This window comes from Vollenhovia emeryi, unplaced genomic scaffold (assembly GCF_000949405.1).
Source record: "Vollenhovia emeryi isolate VEMERY1.0 unplaced genomic scaffold, V.emery_V1.0 DF939165.1, whole genome shotgun sequence".
Taxonomy (NCBI): Eukaryota; Metazoa; Arthropoda; class Insecta; order Hymenoptera; family Formicidae; genus Vollenhovia; species Vollenhovia emeryi.
The window spans coordinates 309,714-319,974 of NW_011967201.1; the positions used below are offsets into that span (position 1 = coordinate 309,714).

General features: G+C 48.3%; 1 non-coding gene across 1 annotated transcript; it reads right to left on the reverse strand.

Annotated features, from left to right (window-relative positions):
- Positions 1-5,296: 5,296 nt before the first annotated feature.
- Trnaa-ggc lies at positions 5,297-5,369 on the reverse strand. The gene has a single exon. It is a non-coding gene; the product is annotated as a tRNA-Ala (tRNA).
- Positions 5,370-10,261: the final 4,892 nt, after the last annotated feature.

The following is a 10,261-nucleotide window of genomic DNA, read 5'->3' on the forward strand; positions in this document are numbered from 1 at the left end:
CGCGACGATCACACGATTTAACCAAGAATTTTCCACTAAACGGATTTCACTCCAAGGGCAATAAATTCATGGTGGAACCAACAAAGATGACTATTATATACAAGGTGTTATGTAACACCCGCCTCATCTCTTATTTACGGATAGAGCGGATTAGACTGACAATGTTGTGAGTTGAATAGTTCTCTACCATTTTGCAATTTTCGCAATGGTTAACAAGTTATTAATTATTAAAAATCGCTGTCTTAGCCCGGCCTACCGCCCAATTCAAGCGCGCGGCGAGATGCGGCAGTCCCGCGATTGGTGTTGCTAGGCGCGCGGGGAGTTGTTTATGACCATAGATATAGTATGTATACAGGGTGTCGGATTCGATTTGGACGACTCCAAAGATTATAGTAGATTGGGTCAAGCTGAGAAGAAAAGTTATATACCATTTTACAAAATTCGTAATTATTATCGCGTAATTAAGAAAAACGTCTGAGCCAATAAGTGCACGGAGGAGCTGAAGGCCGGACTCGGCAGACATGCAAAATGGTGTATTATTCTCCTACCACCAGAAAAACTTTTTCGGCGCGGTGTCATATGTCGCGCGTTCGCTCGCTGCGTACCGTTCGCCCGCTCACCGTTCCCCGCTCGCCCCCGTCTCTCATCGATCGATGCGTGACCCCACCTCTCGCTATCGGATCTTGAGAGATGTCAACAAATACACCATTTTGCATGTCTGTCGAGTCCGGCCTTCCGCTCCTCCATGCACTTATTGGCTCAGACGTTTTTCTTAATTACGCGATAATAATTACGGATTTTGTAAAATGGTATATAACTTTTCTTCTCAGTTTGACCCAATCTACTATAATCTTTGGAGTCGTCCAAATCGAATCCGACACCCTGTATAGACTACGTATTTTGGCTGCAGAAGTGTACAAACTTTAGAAAGAGACAACTTACCTGGGACCTTATTCTCTCTCCGTCTATCAATGTCTGGAGGGGGGCAAAAATTCAATATGGCTACTGTGCTTATCCTTTAACCTCTACCATTCCCCTACTCTTCTGTTACCTCCACTACTTCTACTAGACAAAGGTACGGCCCCACACGAGCTATCTCGTTCTAAAGTTAGTACATGTTTTCACACGGGTGAGGTAGTGAACGCGCAGTCTATTCTTACTATGTCTATGGTCGCGGGCTTGAATTGGGCGGTAGGCCGGGCTAAGGCAGTGATCTTTAAGAATTTATAACTCGATAACTATTTCGAAAATTGCAAAATGGTAGAGGACTTTTCGACTTAGCCCAGTCCGCTCTATCCGCAAATAAGAGATGAGGCGGGTATTACATAACACCCTGTTTAGCACAGGGCATGATGCAAGAATACCATGATGCAAGAAAAGTATTTTTACATCGTGGTATAGGGTAAAGGCCGAATCAGACTAGCAATTGCCAACGAGAGTCTATTAAATCGCCGGTTGCTTTGCTCTCATTGGCTAGAAGACAATCGCCAATCCAATCCGCGTCGACAATTGTTAGTCTGATTCGGCCTTAAGGTGACCAAATGCAAATGAAAAATTTGATGAGTCGCTAATAAGCGACATTTTAAAGTTTAATTAAAGTAAAATTCACTTAAAGTTATCATATATGTAGTAGATATCATAAAAGGCATCGTGTTTTTATGTCGCTTATTAAGCTACTCATCAAATTGTTGATCCGCATTTGGTATCTGATCGAAATTTCGTCACACCTTAGTCCACAGCCGATGGATTCGAGGGGGATGATTTTCCTTGGCGAGGGACCCGCGAATTTCCGAGCGGTGCGTTTTACCAGCCCCGTCATGGCGAATACACGAATCGGGTATTCATAATTCCGCCCGTTGCTCATCGCCGGCGGCGCGCGGCGAAATGCATATTCGTTCGGAACAGCACGCACCGGCGCACGTGTGCGACGGGGCTACCACGTGTCAGCCGAGCGGGACACGTCGGCGACGCGAGACAGTTGCTATCTACGCCGACGTGCCACGCACGCGAGCCGACTGGAGGCCGTTATTCGCGGACAGGTTCACGCAGGCCAGCATAATTCCGGGATAACTCGGACAGCTGCGTATGATGCCCGTCGGCCGTGTATCAGGGGGTACGATCTCCGTTGGTTCGCGTCGCATTGAGTGTCGCGCCCCCTCCCCCCCCCCTCGTCGGGATTTGCGATTAATTAATGCGTTAATTTATCAGCTTTCGTTCTACGCTCGGATGAAGCTCGGCGCCGGCGCCCGGCGCGCTTCGCGGAGCGTGCAACAAGGGTAAACAGGATGTAAACTCGATCGATATTGACTTGTGTCATCAAGGTCCTGTTTGCCCCGCTTGTTTGCTCCTACGGAGTATCCCATCTGACACGCCCGACGGGCCCTAATTTTTCCAGACGATCTTAATTACGTTAGAGGCACGTCCTCCCCGCGCTCTTTCGCGGATCACCACAAATGAAACGCGGCGCGATATATTATTGCTATCACAATTTCCGCTTTCTGTATTTCTTCCTTCGCGATTCGGCGAACACCTCGGTGGATTAAACGCAGGGTGTCCCGAGGCATTTCGCGCCGCGCGCAAAGAAGGGTCGTTATTTCTGATTGTCGAGATACGGGCGAGACCAATGACGTTGACGGAACGATGTTTTTCGTCTTCGCGAGAAAAATGGGCGCAAATGGTAGGTTGCCTTCGAACGTCGATCCGATTACCGCACCGACGACGAATGAGTGTCACCGGCCATTAACGAGGCCTCGAATTTCAAATCCCGTTTCCGTGATTACCGCGGCGGAAACGAGACGGAGACGAGGAACGGGAGAGGATGGAGGTATTGAAGGGAAAGCACGGATCTGCGGCAGCTGGCGGGCGTTTCAGATCAGATCCCTTTCCAGAAAGTCGGCTTCCGAATGTCAATTTCGGCCGCCGATGCTGAATTCCCTACATTTACGGCTACGTCCCGACTTACATCGATAGCCACCCGTGAGGGAATTTCCCGGATTTTCCATTTGAGCATTCTTCCCGCGATCATCCGATAGTCAACTCGACGAGAGGGCTTCCATTCGTTGAAAGACATTTCTCTTACCTTTTTTTTTTATCGTGTTACCGAACGCATCAGGATTGCTTAAGATTTCGTTAAACTATAGCGGGACAAAAGTTTACTTTCACCTCGTATCTCGCTACCCATCGGTATACCTGTATACCTACTCGTATATACAATCAGAGCTTGGTATCTTGACTTTTTTTCATCGAAGATACAAGATACATTTCTTGAAATTCTCCGACTCACAATTAGATATAGATACAAGATGCACTGAATTCTTTTCCCGGAAAAAGATGCAGATACAGACAGTATCTGTAGCTGTAACTATATCTAAAAAAGAAAAGATACCACGTACAATAAATAAAAAGTAGTGTCGACTGTGATAATACACGAAACGTCACTTTCAAATCTTGCTGCTGTTCCCGCAGCAAAATTATAAAAACATTTCGCGCGTCGTGCCCGCGGGCAAACGGGTTCTCCCTTAAACCATCTATTTTATACCCTCAACATGATCGAGTGCAAATGCCTCGCGTTTGTATCAGCCAGAACGTACGAGCGGCAATGTGACATCGGTGGTTGTTGCCGGTATATTTCGCAAACGCGTTGTCGCTCGTTCGATGTAAAATACGCGGAGGGTAACAGGGGGGAAAAAGGAGGGTGGAGGGTGACGGACGGACGAGGAAGCCGGAGAGAGCCGTGGTGAGAGATTCGAAGGGCTGGTGGATAGATAGGCGTCGGAGCGTAACTCGATATAGCTGCCAGCAAGCTGCCGCGGTATCGCGTCCCCCTTTCCCACCTTCCGTTTCCTCCGCCATCCCCATCCCCGTCTTCCCCCGCGTATGCGCCGCCCTCGTTGGCCCGTCAACTCTCTCGCTCGTTCGCCACGGATGCAGGGTTACCCGGGAATATTCTCCGCGTAAATGCAGCATCGATGTTTTCTCAGCGACGAGGCCTCTCGATGGCGTCCCCCGTGCCCGATGCCCTCTCCTCCCCTCCTGTCCCGTTTCCCGCATATCGTGCTCCTCCTTTCGCGCGCCTTCAGCGTTTTATTCCGCGATCTTGGAATACTGCAGCTGTTACACAGTCGCTAGCACTGATAGGGGCCAACTGCTCGATATTCCTCGAGAGAGAAAGAGAGAGGCGGTCTTGGTGCATCGACCTTGAGCTTAGACGATAGCAGCGCCGGGGGTCTGCAGATTCGAGACCGATGTCAGCGGAAAACTAAGGAAAGAGATCCGCTTTCCCCGGCCGAACTCGATAACGCTCGGGGTCGATGCTTGTGCATTTTCATTTCGAATCTCGTCCCGCACGCATGAAAGCGCCTCCGGAGACAAGAACTTGCCCGATGCGTGCGGCGTTTCTCGAAGCTTGTCCCTTCTCGGGGCAATTCTCACGTCATCCCAAAAGTGAAATTTGGACAGAAGGCATTTGCCAATCTCTCCACGTCGTAATTTCGATGGAATCGCACGTTAAAATTCGAACAAGACGAATAAAAGCTTGCGCAACGTCTCCCGGAAGACGCTCGCGAGCGCTGAGTCAGGGCACGTACGTGATCCTAACTTCGCGATGTTATAATGATCGGCGGGGCGAGCGTCAAAGTTGAAATTCGATTCGGCGACGGTAGCATTAAACTTAAGCCTGCAAGTTCGACATTCGAATCGGAACAGATCGCATCTCTCGGTAACATTAATATGTAAGACGTAAGAGCCAATTAGCGGCGGTTCGGTTCATAGCGGTAGTTCTTACTTCTCCGCTGTAACGGCGGCTTTGACGCGATTCGCGCTCACCAAAGTTTCGCCGAGACGGCTTTGTCCCGTCGTTTGCGAGAACTCGAGAACTCCATTAGCCCCCGCGTCGCGCCGCGAGCATTCCCGAAAACGGGAGCCACCCCATTGACCGAGATCCTTCCAGGAAACTCCTCGGGAATGCGCCTCGCGGGAAATGGCCTTGAACTTGATTAGATTCTAGTATCCTAAGATTTTCCCCTTTTCCCTCCTTTCTGCGCTCTCCGACCGGCGGATTTGAATTGTCAAACCAATTCTTCGCGTTCAATGCTAATTCACGTCCGACTCCGCCGAGATTGTTATCGAATTTTAATAGTGTCGTGAATCTCAAATGCGCGATTGCATTCAATGACTTTCCGCCTAATATTAAAGAGTCCCCTATAGTATCCATAGTAATAAATAGGGGTGTATCTTCGGGGAGGTAGGCACTAAGGCGCGCCACTTACTAATTTTCGGCGAGAAAAGTAACGGGCTAGGACTAGACCAGGATTCGAATCTGGGACCTTCCGCTTGCCGGGCGAACGCTCTTCCAACTGAGCTATCCAGGCCCACGCTCAAAACTCTTCTCGCTTACCTACTTAATTTTACTGCGTAAAGTAGGAATAAAAATGGGTACGAGATAGACTTCTAATGTAAGAGAACGGGGTTTCTGCTAAATTAATAGGCATCTGTTCCACCGTGAATTTCTCACCCTTGAAATCTGTTTAGCGGAGAATTCATTGTTAGTACGTTGCACTTGCTGCAAAAGAGATTAATGAAATTGGACGTTGAAAACCCGCTGTCTTATATTAGGAATTTGTCTCATAATAGAGGACTTTACTCGCGACGTCGCAGGGATTTTGGCGCGATATCGACGTGAAAATATCTCTCGTTGAAACTGTCCACGTAGCAGGTAGAAGGAACAATTGCGGCACGAAATGCTCAACGCGACGAAATATCCGACGCGCGTGTCGCTCGCTCGGATGCGCCGCGACGACGTCACGGTATTCCGATACGACGGTTTATAATAAATTCCGCCGGCAAACGCGTTGCGTGCGATATTTAGACGCGCCTACACCGCGCGTCACGCTCAACCCCCCTCCCGTTCCCCCCAATATTGCGACCATCCTGCATCCCGGACACGTACCAACGAAATTACGAAATTTGCAAACAGACGAGATGCAGCGGCGCGAGTGCGACGGCCGGCGCGCGTTTTCCAGCGTCCGGCCGGCTCTCGCGCACCGGCGCAATGTCCTTTCCGTCACGTCGGAAATCGAAGTGACCTCGATTAGACGGACGGGTCCGCGCCCGTCGATAAACAGACCGCGACGAATTAGCCGCGCGTTTTCTCCCCCCCCCCCCGCGAAAGTCCTCGCGATTTCTCACGCTCCCCGTCGAATTTCCTTGCCCCCGGGCTGCTGTAGAAAATACCGCTCGAGATGAAGTTAGTATCGACCCGAGCTCGACTAATTACTTTGATACGCGTTTGACCGTGTTCGACCACACCCTACCGTGACTATCGTTACGTGAAAATCGCGTGTTATTTACGCTCTCTTAGAGTAATACCCCAAATAACATTATGTACGTACGTGTCTGTGTGCGCGCGCGTGTGCGTGGTAGCGGCAACACAGTTTCTGTTGATCGTGATAACAGCTTCATTTTCTACATCGAGATAAGAATGCCTAAATAGCCCCGGCTGACGGGCGGTGTCACGTTACGAGCTTTAACATCCTGGATTTTCAATCGTTCCTAATCTCTCTTCTATTAAAGGACAAAAATTTTCATAATAATGATGAATACATTCGACTGCTTTTAATAAGTAACACGAGTAGTGATAGAAATGCCTCTAAAGCCTACAATGTGCTCTTTGCGTCTAGAAACATTCTAGTTTGTAGTATGAATACATTTAAAAAACTTGCGCAAGAAGTTAAATTGTATATTACACACTGCACATACAATTGTACATTGTCGGCAAACTTTTTAAGCGTTTCGATTGGAAAGAAAAATGCAGCTACCGTAGCTAAAAACTGCAACTAAATTTCAGTTGCTAACTAAATGTCAAGATATAGACAGCTAATATTTAGTTGTGATGAGCTAAATATTTTACTGTGCTTTAGAAATTTATTGTTGTTGCAGCAAAATGTTTTTAACAAACCGTGATTAGCTACGGTAGCGAAAAAGTTTTCTTTCAACGAGTGCGTTCCGGCGAGACACTGCTACCGTAGCGCTACAGCTTTTTTGCTACAATTGTAACGGCGCCATACTTACATTAGCGTGCATAACGTCAAAATTGTATTTTAATTGTAATAGTCGCGTTTACCAATTAATTGAAACAAATAGAATGGAAAATAATGAAGATTGGCTCACGAATGACATATTGTTCGAAAATTCATCAGACGAAAGCAACAATGAAGAGGAAGAAGTTCCGCTACAGTTGTAGCGGAAAGTTTTGCCGAAACGCACTCGTGTAGCGCTACCGAAGCAGTGTCTTGCCCACGGTCTTACATACGTATGTAAGACCGTGGTCTTGCCAGAACACACTCAATGTTTCAGTGCCGAAATATTTTTCTTTTTGTATGCATCTTTTTCTCGACCTCGCAGAAAAATAATTCTTTATTTCGGTGTCAACAAACTTACAAAATGTGTAATTAATGCACTCTCGTGATTGACGCGCGCTGACTCGCGCGAGGGACGGCATCGGGGATGCGCGGCATCCTCGACAGCGACGTTAATCGCTTTGTAAAACACCAGTGTCTCATTAAAATCGCGTTCCAGCCCGATTTCACCGCGCCGCGGATTTCTGTTCTGGCACCTCGGATTTAAGTGGACACGACCGAAGTCGGGGCGGTCGGCGCTCGCTCGTGAAAATTGCGCCTCGACACGTGCGGCAAGAAATCTGTTGATCCGCGCGGCACATCCATTCGTTAATTGCCGCCGCGCGCAAGAAACTCCTCGTTAAGCGCTTCTCGCCCTCGTAAAAATTCCGCGCAAATTATCGCCGATCGTTATATCGCTTGCTAATCTCGTTACTGCCGATTCGTCAGATCTAGCGAGATTTGGTGCGCGGGCTAATTGCGAAGTGCTTGAGCACTGATTGCAATCTACAACGACAACGAATTTTACATTGACGTTTTGGAATTTCATTATGTTGAAAAATATATCGAAGATACATGCAAAGCGGTCTGCGTCGTTTAACAGCGCCGGGATGCGACGATCGGCGTTTAAGGATCATATAAAACTATAATTGCAGCCTTTATCGTGCCTTTAATGTCCTCCGCTAGGACTGAGGACGCTCCGTGCGCGCGTAAACGATAAAATGACGAGATTGGGGCCAGCGGACAATTTCGCCCTCGCCTGACGAGTGTTTCAAACGGGCAACACAGCGGCTACAATCTTCCCGGCAACGATTCTCTACCCCCGACGATGACTGCAGCAGTATTGGGAGACGGCGAGAGGGAGGGTGGTACAGTCGCTTCCGGTAGGGTGCTGACATAGAGGGCCGTGCGCGTATTGCAAAATAACAGGCATAGGCAGGCTGAAAGAAATGTAGTCGGAAAAGGGAGGCACCGCCCACCCACGCGCACACACGTGCTACACCCCAAATCTAATTCCATAATTTTTCAACGCGTGAGGATTCAATTTGCTCTGTCACGCGACCGAACGTCTGGGGCGGTTCGGCGTTTATCCTCGGTGAACGAAGGCTCGCCGGTCTATCGCTTCGCTCTTTTGATTTTTCGGAGCAATTTAGAATCGACCCTTTCAAAACCGACACTTTCTCCCGTGGACGAACCGATGAATACTCACTCATTCGCCCTCGATTTGAACACGAAAATCGAGAAACGAATATCGCGCGAGCGGGCCTACGCGCCTCGTGAATGTCTGCTGTTTGCACGGAATACGACAGCCGATCGGCGAAATTGCGACGGACTGTGAAACTAGTTGAACAAAGTGTAATTACGAGCGCGACACCACCCCTCCGTTTTCTCCGCCGTCCGCGTCTATCTCTCCGCGCGAACGCGGGCGGTGTTTGTTTCGGCGAGTGTGTAATCGGCCGAAAATTCTCTGCGTGTCGATACACGTCGAAACGAGAGCACGATCGTGTTATATGTTATGCGACCAATAATTCGGTGGAACTGGGACGGAATGTCGGGGGCGAGACGACGAACTTATCCGTAAACTTTGAAGCGCGATTTAGTATGCATGGAAATTGGTACGCGAATTTACTGAGGTCGCGTTTGTAGATTACATCGATAGTTGAAAGCGTTAATTGGGTACAGCGTTTGATTTCCATTAAATATTGCTGCCCATGCCTGTCATTAAAAATTAACCTGAAATTAATTTCGTTGCATGCGTTATTTATTGAAATTAATCTGTCGTGAAGATATGTTTAGTCTTCATTGCGTCAAATTTCCCTCATTAAAATTAAAATTAATAATTAAAATTTGGATATTGAAACCGTTTACATGCAAATTATCATATACAAACAAGCCAGCTAATTTGTTAAATAACAATTATTACACACTATTTATGTTGAATAATTTTTATTGACATTGACATAGAAAGAATAATACAGAAATATAAGATCCGAAAAAAATCTGTTATCGATTTTGTCACCGTAAATCTTCGAAAGTACCGACAATGGTAAAGGATTAAATCAGACCAAAAGTAAGAGCAAGGAAAGTAATAAATTTGTCTCGAAGCACCGCGGGTGATGCTTGGAAGTAAATGGCGATCTTAGGTAATAACTTGAAGACGCCCACGTGGATGCCCGGCACGATCGGGAAATACGACACGAAGGGCTGCAGCCGTAGCGTCAGTGTCTACTTGGAGGGTTGTAGGGAACGTGCTTCGGGATTGCAGAGAGAGAGAGAGAGAGAGAGAGAGAGAGGGGGGGAGAAACAGGGAGAGACAGGGTGAGACACGGAGAGTCACGGTGAGATAGAGAGGGACAGGGAGAGACTGGAAGAGACAGGAAGAGGCACGGAGAGACACGGAGAGACAGGGAGAGACACGGAGAGACAGGGAGAGACACAAAGAGACAGAGAGAGACAGGGAGAGACACGGAGAGACAGGGAGAGATACAGAGAAACACGGAGAGACAGGGAGTGACACAGAGAAACAGGGAGGGACAGAGAGAGACAGGGAGAAACAGGGAGAGACACGGAGAGACAGGGAGAGACAGGGAGAGACAAGAGAGATAGGGAGAGACAGGGAGAGACAGGGAGAGACAGGAAGTGACACAGAGAAACAGGGAGGGACAGAGAGAGACAGGAAGAGACAGGGAGAGACAGGGAGAAACAGGGAGAGACACGGAGAGACAGGGAGAGACAGGAGAGACAGGGAGAGACACGAAGAGACAGGAAGAGACACGGAGAGACAGGGGGAAACAGGGGAAACCGGGGAGAGAGAGAGAGAGAGAGAGAGAGAGAGAGAGAGAGAGAGAGAGAGAGGAGAGAGAGGG